General features: G+C 40.3%; 1 long non-coding RNA gene across 1 annotated transcript; it reads right to left on the reverse strand.

Moving 5' to 3' along the window:
* Positions 1–1,254: 1,254 nt before the first annotated feature.
* On the reverse strand, positions 1,255–16,258 carry LOC122533422. Its single transcript, XR_006307710.1, has 2 exons — positions 16,145–16,258; positions 1,255–1,855 (listed from the first exon to the last, which is right to left on the reverse strand). It is a non-coding gene; the product is annotated as an uncharacterized LOC122533422 (long non-coding RNA).
* Between the last annotated feature and the right edge of the window lie 426 nt (positions 16,259–16,684).

The raw sequence follows: 16,684 nt of genomic DNA on the forward strand, positions 1-16,684 counted from the left end.
AACGTTAGATAATTCCATTCGTTTACTATATTCAACTCAATATCTTATTTCACCAAATTGTTCCGACTATTTTGAATTGTTGCGTAACCATCGACAGTGGTCGCCGAATGTGAAACAACATTCAACATTTTGACATTTAGAAACGCAAGATCTTGTACGAAAGATTATAGACGTATCCAACTTTGCTTCCTCGCGCCACAAAAAAGAAAGAAACAAAGAATTAAAATTGAACGCAGTACCTGTTCTCACCCCTTCGCCCGTAAAATCCCCATTCTTCTCGAAGGGGGCAAACGAAGCGCGAAATGTACTCCGAAAAGGACAGGAGAAAGGAGATACTAAATACAAAACGTACAACAAAAAGCCGAGATGAAATAGAATGGAGAACACCCTCCGATCGAGAAACAGAGAGAAACAGAGAGAGACAGAGAGAGAGAGAGAAGGCAGAGGGTATTATCGGTGGCACTTTCCGTACGTAAAACAAGCGAAATGGTTTTGACATGAAGTGCAGGGTCAGTGGTAGTGGGTGGACGGTAGGGTAGACCGGCACCATTCCATAATCCATTGTGTCCAGTGCCAATTAAACGGTGCTGCCATGCGTATGGTCAGGAGCTAACCGGCCGTTCTCAACACGGTCACGGGACTCTCGGGTTGCTCGCGCGTACGCTCACGCATACATGTGTCCCGTGGCGTAAGAGGAGCGCAGATAGTTGCAGGAGGAGGCGAGACCAGGAGGTAGCCGGTGCTGGACCGCCACACGCTGATTGGGGAGCATCTGGACCTCTCCGGACGTTACCGGCAATTACCGGACCGGGTTACCTATAACTGTACACCCCCGGCTTCGTGTACGCGCACCACCACCGCGAGAATCATCGTCACGTTGCACAGGCTGTTTCATAAAATGTCACGTCCGGGTGTGTACACATGACAGGGAGGTGAGATGTTGGCAATCGGTGTAGCGATGTCTCTGAGAGACAGTGGAAGAACATCAGGATCAGGTAGGGGATGCTAGAGAATAGCAAGACAGAGAGACTCGGTCGAGAGCGTTATAATTTTCAGTAGTCTGTTGATTTAACGAAGTAGCCCCCAAGCACACTCGGCTGATGAATATCCTCAATAGATAGAAATTTTTCTACTTGGCAGGGTAAATTTTTGTATTTATTAGGAAATTTGTTATCACCTTACGTTACGAAAGTAGCTTCAGGAAGGTATTTGATATATTTGAAGTAAAAAGAACTTCCTAAAACAATAACTGCCTTATTTGTACCTTATTTTATTAGACAGGCATCTTTGATAGATTTACAAAGATTTCGGCTAGATAGATTTACAAAGAGTCGCATTATGTTGGTTTGCAAAAAGAGGAGGGGACAGTTTCTCAGAAAATTGGTACTCTCAACAAACAGAAAATTTCACTTGGGAAATTATTAACAATTCCATCGTCGTGTATTGGAGGAATCCTCTGTTCGACCTCTGAAACAACCTGTAGTCCGCGTAGTCTGGCACACAGGTATAATCGGGGGGCTGGCGACGGTGAACGCGGGTTGCACGCGATGCGTTATAATCGCGATGGGTCGCCAGTCGTGCGCACCGGATCAGTAGAAATCCGTTGATTGGTCTCCGCCACTTGATCCGTGGCAGACCATCGTCTAGCCAGGTCGACGGTGTGTTGTCTTTTCTTCGTCGCAGCGTCGCGTTGCGGTTTCTCCTCGTATTGGTTATTCGAGACGCTCTGGTTTCTCTCGCTCTCGGCGACAGATCTGATTGTTCTCTGCCACGCGTTTTCCGCGTCGCGGATCCTGCAATCGAATCGTGGAGAGCCGATATCTCTGCCTGTGTACAATACGCGCATTCTGTTCGTCTGTAAATTAAAATTTGTGTTCGGTTCGGACGTTAAATTCCGGTTTCAACGGGGTATCCACCGTGGGGACGAAGAGAGAATAAAACGCGATGCTCGAATGTTTGTCGACTGGAGTTTGTGGAGCGCGCGGTCGGAGGTAAAATCGAGCGTTAAAAAGTGGACGGGAGATTGTAGGGGAATTGGTACGTTATTGATCAGACAGAGCAATAGGAGAGTTGGTCCGAGATTCGGGTTCGTTCTTTACGCTGCGGTGAATTTCATTTCTGCGCGAGTCGCGTTCTTAAATCATTTTAATGGGACGATTCGTAGACGCAGCGAGTTCAATGGATTTCGATGAATTTAACAAATTCAACGTGAGGCAAATTTAAAGTGACCTACTAAAGAAAAAAAAAAAGAAGAAAATAGAAAAACTTTGTACTACAATAATAGAATGTACAAGCTTTTGTTATATTTATAATACATTTTACGAATAATTTAGATTCCGGAAAATATACCGTTTTTCACACGTATAAAATTTCTAACAAAAATGAAAAATTTGGCCACTTTGGCCATTTTGGTAGTTCTAAACGAATATGTTTATATTTGACGATCGAACAATTTTGTTTCAAAGTACGAAAGCTATGATTAACTCTGTTTTAAAACTTGCAGTCGCAATATCTCTTTAAAGATTGTGTAGAAAAGTTTATCTCGTGTAAAGAAAAAAGATAAAAGCTCCAAACTTTTTCCAAATTTCTCAACACACGCCGCACGATGAAATATTTCCTAATTTTGTTACGATTCGTTGGCATTTTTATTCGATGCTTTCGAAGTCGGCAGCCTTCGAGGAAGCAACGAAGAACGAAGACCAGAGGATAAACGAACTCGAATACGATCGTCATAAAAGTCATCGAGGCACGAACGATCGTAAACAATTAGAACGATCGCGGAGGCGCTTGGAAGACGAGTCGCGAATACAGAGCCGGCTCACGTTATAAATGCTGACAACGCGTTGGATTTACATTAGAAAACGTAGATATCCCGATTGCATCTACATCGTGCGACACGCTGCGTCGCCAGCCTTATCGTAATACATTCACCGCGATGAATGGAGTAATCGTGTGTCAGCGAGGAAACGAAAAGCCTGAAGAATACGACATCGCGACGTATCTCCACGGTGGATCTCGTTCTAGAATATTGACGATCGCTACTGTTTCATAATCCGTTTCACAGTAATTTTACAGACGAGCAACGTTTTATAAATTATACGAAAGTATCGGTTTTCCTTTTCTTCCTCGTGATATAGATAGATTCATAAAATTCGAACCTCGTCGTCGTTAAATATTTAAATTCGATACATAATCTTGATATCCTTCTTCGATTCAAGATCGTGAGATCTTTAAGAATTGTTAAACACCCTCTTTATTGTACATTCTGTAATTGTCTTTATTAATTACACAATTTTTGTAAATCCTTATCGTTCAATATTATTCGCAACATTTAGACAAGTAGAAAAATTTTAAAATTTTTCAACGGAGAAAATTTTCTACGGAGAACAATTTTTCCTCCAAGTGTCAAGTGTCGCGTCCTGTTACCGAAATATAAACGTACAACCACCGCTGTGACTATTTTCCGCAACCTTTCCTCTCATCAAACATCTCGGACGCATCAAAAATCACGAGATCGATCCACAACGTGCGTCCAATTCTTCAATGTCAACGACGATTGCATAGCCAGGTGGATTGAAAATTTCCAATGACTCCAGTATCCTTATCGAATAAGTTTCCAAGAGTCGCGTCGCGATTAATCGAAGGGAGATCGTTGCACACGCGAACCACGGAACAACAATCCTTCCACGCAGACACGTGTTCGACCACGTGTGCTTCGATCCACGGCCGTTACTTACTCTACCTTACTTCCACCTTGTCCTTTTTCCCCCTGGACCCTCCTGAGTTGTTCTCGCCTCTTTTTAACTCCTTCCTCCCTCCTTCTCGCCATTCTCCGTGCATATATATATGCAAGCACGCGACTACGTATGCACGGTCATGTCCTACCAGCCGCGAGAAAAGGGGATTTTATTATTTTATTAGGAAACGAGTTTGCTGGTTTGCACGAGGAGGAACCCGCCACGTTAGATTTCTATCGCGAGGATTTCGTTTCCAGGGTCTTTTTAATTTCATTTTGTCACGCGAATGGATTCTTCATTTTTTTCTCTTGCTTCTATTCTACGCGGCATGTATCGATCGCTGTGCGTTTCATTTTTTTTTTTTTCATCACTATTTAGTTAGGTACACTTAATTTTCTTAACACGTGCGATATTTTTCCTTCAGTTATTCACCGAGAGAGAAATTTAAAAATCTGGTTCCTGAGGTATGCACGGGGTGAATGAAGAATTAAAAAAATTCTTAAATTAAATTGGAAAGAGAATTCATAATTTCTAGGATAGATAATACTCGTCGAAACGCGAAGAAAAGTTTTTTTTTAATAAACATAGGTCGAGAAATTAATAGTTTCAAAGTTATAAACGATTTTTTATTGCGGTTTTCTTCGCTTCGAGAGCCATCGTACTGCATCTAACAATAGTGATTTATAATTTTCTCTTTTTCTGATTACAGAAGATTTCCTACGTGTCCTTCTCCTATTTCTATGCACGCTTGACACCTTCGTATTAAAGAACTAATTTTCTAACTTTTTCACAAGCATTCAAATCACAAAATCAACAACAAAATCGTTTCTAACTTTGACACTGTTAATTTTTCGACCCACGTTTATTAGAACTTTTTTTCATGTTTTGGCGAGTACCATCCACCCTTTTTTTTTTTATTCACTCTATGTATTCGAGGTTGCCGGATTCTCCGTACGTAGCAAGATATTTTACAGATTATTTCCTTAACGCTGGAACTTTCGACGATTAGATCATAAAATTGCGCTGAAACAATTAAAATGAAAGATACATATAAAATTGTAAGTCTATAAAATTACCTCTATATTTCAATAAAACGACTACGCAGGACGTTTGGCTTATAAACCTTCCTATGACAACAGATCGTGTCTCGCGCGGAATGGAAAGTGTCGTGTTTTCTATTCGAAAGAAAGAAAAAAAAAAAAAAAAGAAAGAAATATCGTTCCGTCGCGGAAGAATTCATTTCTATTTTATTTCCAAGATTGTATTACCGTGAAAAGTGTTGTAGAATCGCGTTTAACGAGTTACTTACTGAGCGGGGGAACGAGTATCGACACGCGATCGCGACAATTGAGCCAGATATACCCGGGCAGCAAATAGACAACCGAACGACATCCGATCGGCGCAATAAGACGAGCGACCGCGCCGCTATTTACGAGCACACGGGGCCGCATAAATTCATTTATCCAGAAGTTATCGATAACGTTCGATAGCAATCGAAAGATTTACGACGTCGAAACCCTCCGTTCTTTCCGTTTCATTCGGTCGTTTCGCGTGCAAGCGTGTACACAGGGTGTTTCCTAAACTCTAGCTCTCTAGGTATAATCTAAGAAGCGAAAACGGGGAGAGAAAAAATCTTGCACAAAATGGTTTATCTTCGTTACAAGTAACGATCATTGTTTGTTGACGACAAACTCAACATTGACGAATCTACTGTCTTTTCTTTTTAATGAGAATTTCACTAAATAATTTCAATCGCAATAATAAGTTGTTCAACTCTCGTCTTAATTCCTCCTGAGTAGTCACTTATGACTGTATTATACTATGATTTGCCACATTTTGCAACGACGAATTCCCATGTCGTTCAACCTTGATTTATAAATTCTACGATTGACCTTTTACTATGATGGTTATACTTGTAGAAGTCAATCCAGAGAAATAGAAAACACCCTGTATATGCACCACGTCTCACCCTCTAATTCTTGCTCCCCGTTCCTTTTCCTATTCGTTTCTTCGCGTTATTATATCCGCCCCCTTTTTGCCCTTAGTCGTTCCACCGGCGGCATCGAGATCGATGATAATTTAACGCCCGCGAGGGCGAGAAGAACGATCAAAGCTTCTGCTCGTAATTATTTTCCAAGCGTCGATCGGACAACCACGTTAAGACCTCTCTCTTTCTCTCTCTTAGGCTGCTCTCAATCAGGATTACCTGCTTCGGTTTTGGCCTCTTCCGCGAACCTGAGACATTAAATACACTTTAATGAGCCTAATGGCACTTTAGTCCTTGCTCGCGAGCATGAAGTTTCCTTTGAAGTTCCTTTGCAAGAAAATTCTCGTAGCCGCGAAACTGGGTCTCTCTCTCTCTCTCTCTTCTCTGTGTGTTCGTCGACGAGATAGATAGATAGATAGAGAGAGAGAGAGGACAAACTTTCATAGAAAGTTCGCTGGTGTAACCAGCGGTTAACCAATGGACGGCTGTCTACTATAGTTACACCGTACAGTCAGTTAAAGCCAGCCGAGCTTCCAGCCGAGAACTTAAATCGTTATATCGGATTACCAGCCGTGTGGATCAGAGAGAATATCTCCGTAGTACATATATAGTAACGGGGGTGGATAATTTATCAGATTTTGCTGCTGGACTATCGACATTTTCGTTTCCCCGATGCTCGAGCTTAAAGTGATTAACCCTACACCTTTTCGCAATTCCTTTTCTTTTTTCTTTTAAATTCTAGTGCTTCGTCTTCTTATGTTTGAAACAAATTTCTGAGAAAAAGGCCTTTGAGTAAAATTCATTTCAAAAGCACGCGTGATTGTTCCAAGCGTTTAGACGAATGTTTATTGTTTATTCGACCACAGATTTCAAAATGAACGCACGATACGAATGTTTTCTCGATTTCTTCATCTTGATTTTTGGAGTTTGATTTTAAAATTTGACAAATGAGTGGCTCGAGGTTTCACTCGTTGCAAAGCTGATAAATCCGCGATGAAGAAAATGGAGGAAAGACAGAAGTTTTCTGATACTTTGTTTATCTGCACTGTTATGGAAAGGATAATAACGAAATTGAAAATTTTTAGAATTTAAAAAATAAACGACTCAGAGTTTCACTCGGTGCAAAGCTGATAAATCCGCGATGAAGAAAATGGAGGAAAGACAGAAGTTTTCTGATACTTTGTTTATCTGCAGTGTAATGGGAGGGATAATAACGAAATTGAAAATTTTTATAATTTAAAAAATAAACGACTCAGAGTTTCATTCGGTGCAAAGCTGATAAATCCGCGATGAAGAAAATGGAGGAAAGACAGAAGTTTTCTGATACTTTGTTTATCTGCAGTGTTGTGTAAGGGACAATACTAAAATTGAATCGATGACCACGTTAATTGGAGAATCAGACGGGCCAGATGTAATTTTATCGCGACAACGATAGCTTTAACCACTCGCTAACGTATGTACTACCTCATCACAAGATTTCATCGTGGTTATTATCCAATTAGTATTACGCAACGTTCGATGCGTGCAAACGGAAAAAAGGTATTAGAAACGCTCGTAGCAATCTCTTATTAAACAATTAACCAACTCGATGAGATTCTGGTTTTTGTTCTGTTCCGAAGAATTTTTTTTCTAGGTTTTTTTGCCGTGAAATAGTCGAGAAAATTGATGAAAATGTAATAAGATTATTGAATCGATTAAATTTGAAGCGTAAGAGTGTTTCAAAGTATTACTTTGATGTATAAAAATCTTATTTTTTTCATAATTTATAATTCACTTATTTATAATTCAGAGAGGTTGATTTGCCAGTAAATAAATTAAATAAATAAATAATTCATACGTTACTTTGATATCTTCTTACGTATATTCTACCTTTTAAACATCTTTCTTTTATTTCATTAATAAACGACATTAAAAAACAAGTAAATAAATAATTTACGATTCACAATTCACAATTCATTAATTACAATTTATAATTCGTATCATGTCGGTGTCGTATCATTCACAATTATATTTTACACTTATTCGTTGTATAAACAATTTTTTGCTCATGTACGTTCGAGATAATACCTCGCGATAATCGATGAATTTGAATTCTCAAGTGGTACAACTAAGCACACTGTCATTATTCCATTCTTAGGAACACACACTCAGTGATACGTCGTACGAAACTGGTTCAATCATTACCACTTGATACGTTATAAGCTCGAATCGCTGGGGTTCTGAAGCTGAACATCGACCATTCTCCAAGTACATATATATATATATATATATATATATATATATATATATATATATATATATATATATATGTATATCCACGTTGCCATTTACCAAGCATCGTGGCAATTATTATCCAATTAGTACCGCGTAGCGGTAAACTGCCGGTATACCGTTCGAAAAATCAAAAAGCAAACGACAGTAGCAGAAAGGATTACGAAAAACCTCGCGGAAAAGGGGGAAAATAATTACGGCTCAACGCACGAAACGATTGCTAACGAACGGAAGAGAAATGAGAAGCAAAGATCCTCGAGAGATGCTCGATTAACAGCGTGGAGGAGATAAAAAGAAGAAGGAAATGGAGAAAGGGAGGGGGATGGATAGAAGAAGGATAAACCCCCAAATAAAAGGAGATAGAAAAAGATGATGAAGAAACAGAGGGAGACGAAGAAGCCTTTGGAAGAGTAGAGAGAAAACACGAAGAGTGATAAATCTCTCTGAAGCGAGAGAGATATACACGAAACGAAACGAGAGAGATGTACGCGAAAAAGTGCGAGAAGGAGAAAAGAAGATTCTCGAGGTAAAAGGCACGAGAAAAAGTCTCGATTAAAAGGAGAGAAATGGAGAGTGCAGGAAGCAGAGAGCAGAGCTCAAGCGTAGTCGCAGAAAGAAAGGGGAAAGAGAGAGGGTAGAAAGAGAGAGAGGAGCAGAAGGGTGAAAGGGAGAGAACCGGCGAACCACTGTGGAGTGGAGAGCGTGAGAGGAGAGAGCGGCGGGGTAAGGTCAGTGCCGCGGACATAATATGGTTAGTGACCGCGTGACGTCACAGCCGCACCACGTGACCGCGATAAACAAGCAAACTCTTGGTGTAGGGGGAGGGGGAAGGGGGAGGGGAAGGGAGTGGACCGTGCAGCGTAGCTGACCGATCCAACGGGGTACGGAGGGGGTTGGGGGAGCGAGGGGGGAGGGGGACGGAACGCGTAGTACTACGCCTCGTACTACACGTGCGTGCGTGTGTAAGATGATAACGAGGATGCACGCATTCGCTCGTGGCGAACACGCAGCGCCCGCGTACGCGACACGGTAGATTGGAGCGAAAGAAAGAGAGACAGATTGAATAGGAGAGGAGATTGCTCGGTGCACGAGACGCGCAATAACAGCGCACGATTAGAGGCGAGCCGAGGCAATACACGGATTTTCTATTAATTCGTTTCTCCGCTGCGCTCCGAAATATATACTACGATCAATTCGCCTGTAGTCGGATCGATCGTAGCGTTCACGATCTTTCCTTCGACCGCAATATATATTTCAATATACATTTTACTATTTAATTTTCCAGCAATAAATGTTATTTCGATCTTACCTTAAACCAACACGTTTCGTATCGCTTCGTTCCTCATGGATGACTCGGAAGTTGTTACTTATCGATGACACGGAAGTTGTTGTTACTCCTTTTTTAAAATCACGATAATAGTAGTTTCACTAGCCACTTTTTATTCATATAAACGTGTTTCTTTGCAAATTACAAACGGCATTTGTTCACGCAAGTTGCTTGCCTATTGTTCGTTTTTTTTTTTTTTTTTTTTTTTCTAAAGTCGATTCACACCAAGGGTATCGTAATTAACGAAGAAAGGGTGATTCAATTTGCAGTCGATGACGTAACTTTTTTTAGAGCGGAGAGTTTACGGAGAACGATACTTATTCGTTGAAGAAGAAGCATGCCCCTGTTCTTCCTTGCGTCAGGATATTCTTACGCATTTGCGCGTCGCAGTTCACGATTTAGGGAGTGAAGAGTACACTCAACATATTTTATTGTGTATCGTACACTAGAGGAAACGTGTGGATTGTTATATCAGTATCCTTGGCCGTAGTGTGTTGGATGTTATTACCGAGACGCAATTTCCCAAAGACGAAAATGTAAATATTGCCCGCAGCCTCGAGGCAGGCAAGTTTGTGAACATGTTTGAATATTTATGCTCGTCAGTCGTACCGAAGCTATCGAAAGCGTAACGTTCGTGTGAAATACAGTCGGTTAACGTGCGTCGGTTTAACATTTGTAAAAAGCCCCGGGGACAAGTGAAATCCAGTTGAAATACACGCGATATTGCAATTAAACGAAGAACTTTATTCCGCGACAGAAAAAAGTAGCCAAAATGGTTAAAAAAGGTTATAAGGCGATGATGAATTTACTAATACTACTAAAAGATCCCGATAATTGTGGAAAAAGAAAAAAATTGTCAACGACCGCGATGTCTGACAGCTCAGGATAAACGTATAAGCTTGATTACGAGACAAATTGCAGAAAAGGATGTAGTCCCGACAAATGTTGGGAATGTTGGACATCTTTTCACGAATTGTGAACATTCGAAACGACGAAAAATTGCAACGAAAACCATGGCTGAAGCAAGAACGTGAACAAGTGCCGTTTGTAATTTGCAAAGAAACACGTTTATATGAATAAAAAGTGGCCAAGTGTCGTGTCTGGTGAAACTACTATTATCGTAATTTTAAAAAAGGAGTAACAACTTCCGAGTCATCGATAAGTAACAACTTCCGAGTCATCCATGAGGAACGGCGATATGAAACGTGTTGGTTTAAGGTAAGATCGAAATAACATTTATTGCTGGAAAATTAAATAGTAAAATGTATATTGAAATATGATTGACGAACGCAATATGGCCATGCACACTGTGAGAAATCGTTTCCTTCGCGTCTTTAACTACCAAAGTGGTCGAAATGATTATAAAATATGATATATATATCAGCGGTATTAAATTTAATATTAGTAAATTAGAATTAAAGTGTGATATTTATAGCGAAGAAATTAAAGTGCGATGTACAAGAAAAAGTTAATAATAAAAGTAAGAGCTTCTATTGATATATTTTATTAAAAGTCACTGGGTATAGTAAACTAGAATTAAAGTGTGATATTTATAGCGAAAAAATTAAAGTGCGATGTACAAGAAAAAGTTAATAATACAAGTAAGAGCTTCTTGATATATTTTATTAAAAGTCACTCGAGTATCTAAATATATACTGTTGTAAATATATAAAATTTCCATAGAAAATTATATATATATATAATTTGATATAGATTATAATATAAATTTTAGTATATGAAATGATATATATATATACATATATGTATAATTTTCTATGGAAATTTTATATATTTACAACAGTATATATTTAGATACTCGAGTGACTTTTAATAAAATATATCAACAGAAGCTCGTTAATATCTTACTTGTACTATTATTAACTTTTTCTCGTACATCGCACTTTAATTTCTTTCTCTATAAATATCACACCTCAATTCTAGTCAAATATTAAATTTAATACCGCTGATATATATTAATAAACGCGCAACGATGAATATTCACGGTCCTGTCTAGCCAGTGAATTTGAATTTTCGAGAAATTCGGGGATGCAGGTTGATCGGAGCAAAAACTGTATTGTTTTCATACTCGCGGTGTGGCCGACAACTAAATATTTTCAGCTGGTCGCTAACGCCTGGAATAGTTTACTCGTAGCCGGTGCGCGCGTAATAATAATTGCGGCGTCGTTGGATACGTGTTACGTAAACACGCTGTATTATTTCGCTGTAATTTGGCCGTCTGTCTCTATAACGCGGCACGCGTATCGAGCCCACAGCATTATTGACTCCATGAGGCCTAATGAGTGTCTGTTCTACGATTTCGTGTTGTTTCGATCGAAATTCCCCCCCCCCCCCCCTCTCCATACGCTTTGCCTGTTATCGGATTGAAAAATCCGCGGAGAAATTATAAAGGTCAACGAAGTGTTCCCTGTTTGCACAAATCCGACGAGACTCGCACAATTCTCGAATAATTGCGCGTTTGATCGAAAGAATGGAAGTAGGAGGGGAGGATGGTGATGCGACGGGAGGGGAAAGATATTGGATTCAGCAGGATGAGTGATAAATTTCGTATCGAGGAAGGATGTCTGCGCGTGTATTATACGTGGGTGGACGCATCGTAGACGAGGCCAGGGACGTAACACAGTGTCTTTGTCTACTGCAGATTTGGAGGACGTGAACTAGGGAACGCACGATAATAATAGTTGGTTCTTCTATCGATTTCCTGGTGATTTACAGAGGCTCTGTATCCAGTGTCTTCTCCTCTTATTCTAACTTAATATTAACACTTTACTCGAATAATTTAATATTCGTGCATTATCGAGAATCGAAACGTTTGCTGATATAATTGGAAAATCATCCGCTGCTAGTTGATCGTTTTATCCTGATGTAACGTTCGAAGTTTAAAATATTTCTACTGTCTACCGAAGACGAAGAAATAAGAAACAGAAGCTAACCAAGAAATAACATTTTCCATCTGACTACCGCTTTCGACGAGGCTTCGAAGATATGTAATGTATAAATGGTTCTCATCGTTCGCATTGCTTAATTTAACGATTTCCCAGTGAGAAGTATACCGCGTTAAATTAAGTTCTGAACGATATAACGACGCGACAGAGAGAAAGAGAGAGAGAGAGAGAGAGCTCGTCTCGTTCTCGAGCAAAGAGGCACTTGAGAGTTTAATAGTACACTTGGAGATTCCCGTTTTAGTATCGCAAGTTCGCGATAAGACACGTATGAATATATCGTCTCGGGGTGTTTCGGAAGCGAAATTTAAGGGTAATAATGCCAGGGCAGCCGCGCATTCGGTGTAATGCACTCCGACGTCTTCGCTTTCTGTCTCACATACACACACGCACACACACACATAATTTCCTCGATACACATCTGCAATTCAGATGCGGTCGCGTCAATCTGATCGTTCTGCAACGGTCTGCATTGACATGATATTGTCATATTTTCGAATGGGCTATCCCAGAGCGGTTCGACGAGACGCCAGAGAGAAATTCAACCTCGATTTCCATCCCTCGGAGATGGAGTTCCATCGTATCCACGCCGAGAACGACGCGGGGATACTTTAAATTTCAAAATTCTCCCGATGAGAGGAGAAAATAAGGAAAGGACAGGAGACTTAAACACGTATTTTACAATCGAGAGAGTGCATGGAGCCGTTGTTGTTGAAATTGCTTGTTTATAACGAGAAATATATTTGTTAAAAGAATAAAAGGTACAGCGGGTACTCGCGTATGCAGTAAGAATGATGAAATGTATTATATAAAATGATTAAGAATAAACTACGGATACACGACACGTGGCGACTGTTTTACGGCTTGATCGGCAAGAAAACTGAAACAACTGAAAGAGACATGTAAAAGTACAGATCCCATATCATTGTCCTCTAACAGTTTTGTTGTTTCATAACTGTTTCAAGGTAACGTCGATTGAAAAACTGATTTTGAGCCTTCAAAACTCATCCAGCTTCCACTCGCGACTGAAACTATAAAAAAAAAAAAAAAAAAAGAAAAAATATCGTAGAACGTTTCAACGGGCCGAAAGATCATTCGGACAAATTACCCATTCTTTTTTGTCGCTCGAAATCGAGAAAGAAAAAAAAACATTGAAGCATTAAAGCTCACGTTTGCGACGTGAGCACGCGAGCTCGCTTTACTATCTCGTTAACAAAGGAACGAAGCGTTCCGACGAACGATCGATACGAACGTATTAATTAATGAAGCGACCTTAAGGAGGCAATAAAAGCATCTCGAGGCACGATAAAACTTGGTCTCCGTCGACCAAGTCTCTACTTTGTGGAAGAGGAGGAGGAAACCGAAGAAGAAGAAGAAGAAGAAGAAGAAGGTGGATTGATAAGAGGGGAAGAATAAAATGGGAGGAAGGGCGGAGACGAGAAAAGACGGAGAAGAAGAAGACAGCTAATGGAAACGTCAAAATGTAACGGCGCTACGAGGCACGTATAAACGCTCGGTTGTTCTGTAATAATGCCGGTATTGTTGAGCTTATCAAGCGAGGCTAATTGGACGCGGACAGCTGGCCCGGCTAGCTGCTGCTGTTCTACGACGCTTCGAAGCGACCCGCCGCCTCTACTTTACACTGATAATGTAATGGGACCTATCTGGAACACAAAAGCCGGCAATAGTTTAATGGATTTGTCTCAAATTGTCACCGACCGTCAAAACAAACCCGCGAGGGTCAGAAGCGTTTGAAAATTGCGCTTTCCTGCCGCGACAGTGCTCTCCTGCCCACCATGTATCGACCGCGTAATTATTACTGGCCGATTTTTCTTCCTTTCTTTTTTCCTTTCGCGTCTCGTTACCCGTTGCAGCTGCGTGACTCGCGAATCAAACTGGCGATCTGTCGATTGGTAATCGAAGTTGCGTCGAAGGAGATTTCTCGCGGCGTTCGGTGCCTTAGTAGCTGCACAGGAGAATCAGTGCGTGATGGTCGGACTTCTTTACTGGTTACACTGCCGCTTAAAAGTCTTGGGACACTTTTATATTTAATATTCGTGATACACTTGTAGCGGAACATCATGTATACATATTTTGTAATATAACGTAATGTAATACGGAGACTTTACTGTATGAAGTATATTTTATATCTATATCGCGTGTATTTGTTGTAAATGCAACGATTTTTATTGCACATATTGTGTGTATAATTTATAATTTTTATCGTATTATTTTTATTACTTATTCCTACCATTTGAGAATTAAAGATAACATTATGTAATTATGTCTCAGAGCAAATAACAGTAAAAAAAAAAAAAAAACTTGAATACAATTTATATAGGAAACAAATAAAAATAGATGAATTTGATTAATTAGTTCGGCGAACGCGTAAAAACGTAGAAAAACATATCAATGCCCAAGAGAGATTGGCTATTAAATTGACTATATACACCGTTGAGTTCTCCAGTTAACGAGTAAAAAATGATCCTGAATAATTCATACCTTTAAATATAGCCGTTTCGAACGATGATGCCGTATCTCTCTTGTTGAACGGGTGTGTATAAAAATCAATTTCGCGGAGGACAGTTGTAAAAGCAACGTATGAATGAGTCGTTTAAATGAATTATGATTCTACTCGTTTACCACGGAACGACCGATCCCGCGTGTAGAAAAACCATTTTATATTCACGAGAGAAGTCATTTGCCCCGTGCTCGGAGAACCTCGCTTCAGGAACTGTCATTAAGGATCGTTCGCTATTAAGCTCGCGAAGGGGACGCGGATAACGTAGAAAACCGGGGGGGTCGTACGTAACTTCCTGCCGTGCGTGTAGAAACGTATATGCACGTTTATACGGTCGTGACGCCGGCGATAAATATTATTGACAAATAACGAATAACAGCGACGTCGTCAAAAAATAAATTCCTCGCCCGTGTTGTGACCAGCGTTTCAACGACTCGAATCGAACGCGCGAGCACATACATGTATAAAGCTTGCAAGAGAAAAGAAAAAAAAAAAAAAAGAGAAAAGAAACGAAAATCCAAGACGCGGTTTAATTGCTTCCTTTTATGAAAGCAATCAATTCTTACATTAGTTCAATGTCGATCCTTGATGAGGCGTGCTAGACTTCCGTGAAGACGTTGCAACGTGTATCGGAGATGATGATCTTTCGCACGAGCCACTGGCTGTTCGATTTCATATTCATAGAAGCAGGCCGGTATTATTTCAGATTAATGGAACGCGATACGAATGTGCGTATGTATGTACGGGCCAGTGGAATACTCCATGTAGATTTATGGAACTGTGGGCATGGGCCAACCGTAGACTTGTAGAATTCGGCATGAATCACGCCAAGACTAAAACACTACAAATGGATTGGCATTGGTCTAGGGTCAAGGGATATAAATCAGATCATTTCGAACGTAATGGTTTCCAGTTGGAGCAGCTCGCAACCAAAAAAAATTGAACTCTGGTCATTTCTACGATCGGTGGCTATGATTTAAATCGCTTCGGGGTTGAAAGAACGCGATTTAGATTACTCTGGGGAGGGGAGGGGAGGCAAGAAACGCAAGTTAGATTACCTTGAAGATTAAGAAACCCAAGTTAGATTACCCCAAGTTAGATATGAATTAAAAAAACACGAGTGGAATTATTCCAGAATCAAAGAATCGATCTTATCATCCATTCAGATATATAAATGACACAGTGATATGAAATTGACTGATTTTTCTCTCTCGATTCTAAAGCAGTTCGATGTTTCCCTTCTCATTCCAAGTGGCGTTTTTTAAATAGAATTTTGTATACACTCACTTCGCGAATAACGAGATACATTGAACTTCGAAATTTTTCGAAGGATGTACTTACTCTAGTCTAAAACGCTCTGCGTCACAATTTGTAGTTTCGAGATCTTTTAACCCTGCAGCGATCGAACTCTGTTTCTTCCAAGTACCGCGAGTCCAAGTTCTGAACTAAGTAACGATTCGCTGTGCGTATTCATAACTGTGTCGTTGCCTATATCCCCGGTATCTCTATTAGCCTTCTCTGTTTCTTTCTTCTTTTTCATCGGCTCCCTTCAATATCGCTCGTTAAGCGGCGATACGTGTCAGAACGTTTGGTCACGTATCTTATTATAGTAGTGTCAGTGGATCTCGAGCGGTACCACGCATGGCGAACGATAGTAATAATAGCCGGGACCGATGCAATAGACGCTCGGCGTGATACGTAAGCACGGCGTGCGTTGGCGCGTAAGTAAGAAGCGTCGGCGAGTGACGGTTTTCGTCGGTGAGAGATTTTTCGTGAAAAGAAAGAAAGAAAAAAAAAAAAAGAATAACATACGAACGCCGTATGCACGTATGGCTTACACGTGGATTCGCTTTTAACAACCATCTGCGATTTCTTGCCTTT

Source organism: Frieseomelitta varia, unplaced genomic scaffold (assembly GCF_011392965.1).
Source record: "Frieseomelitta varia isolate USP_RPSP 00005682 unplaced genomic scaffold, Fvar_1.2 scaffold_527, whole genome shotgun sequence".
Taxonomy (NCBI): domain Eukaryota; kingdom Metazoa; phylum Arthropoda; class Insecta; order Hymenoptera; family Apidae; genus Frieseomelitta; species Frieseomelitta varia.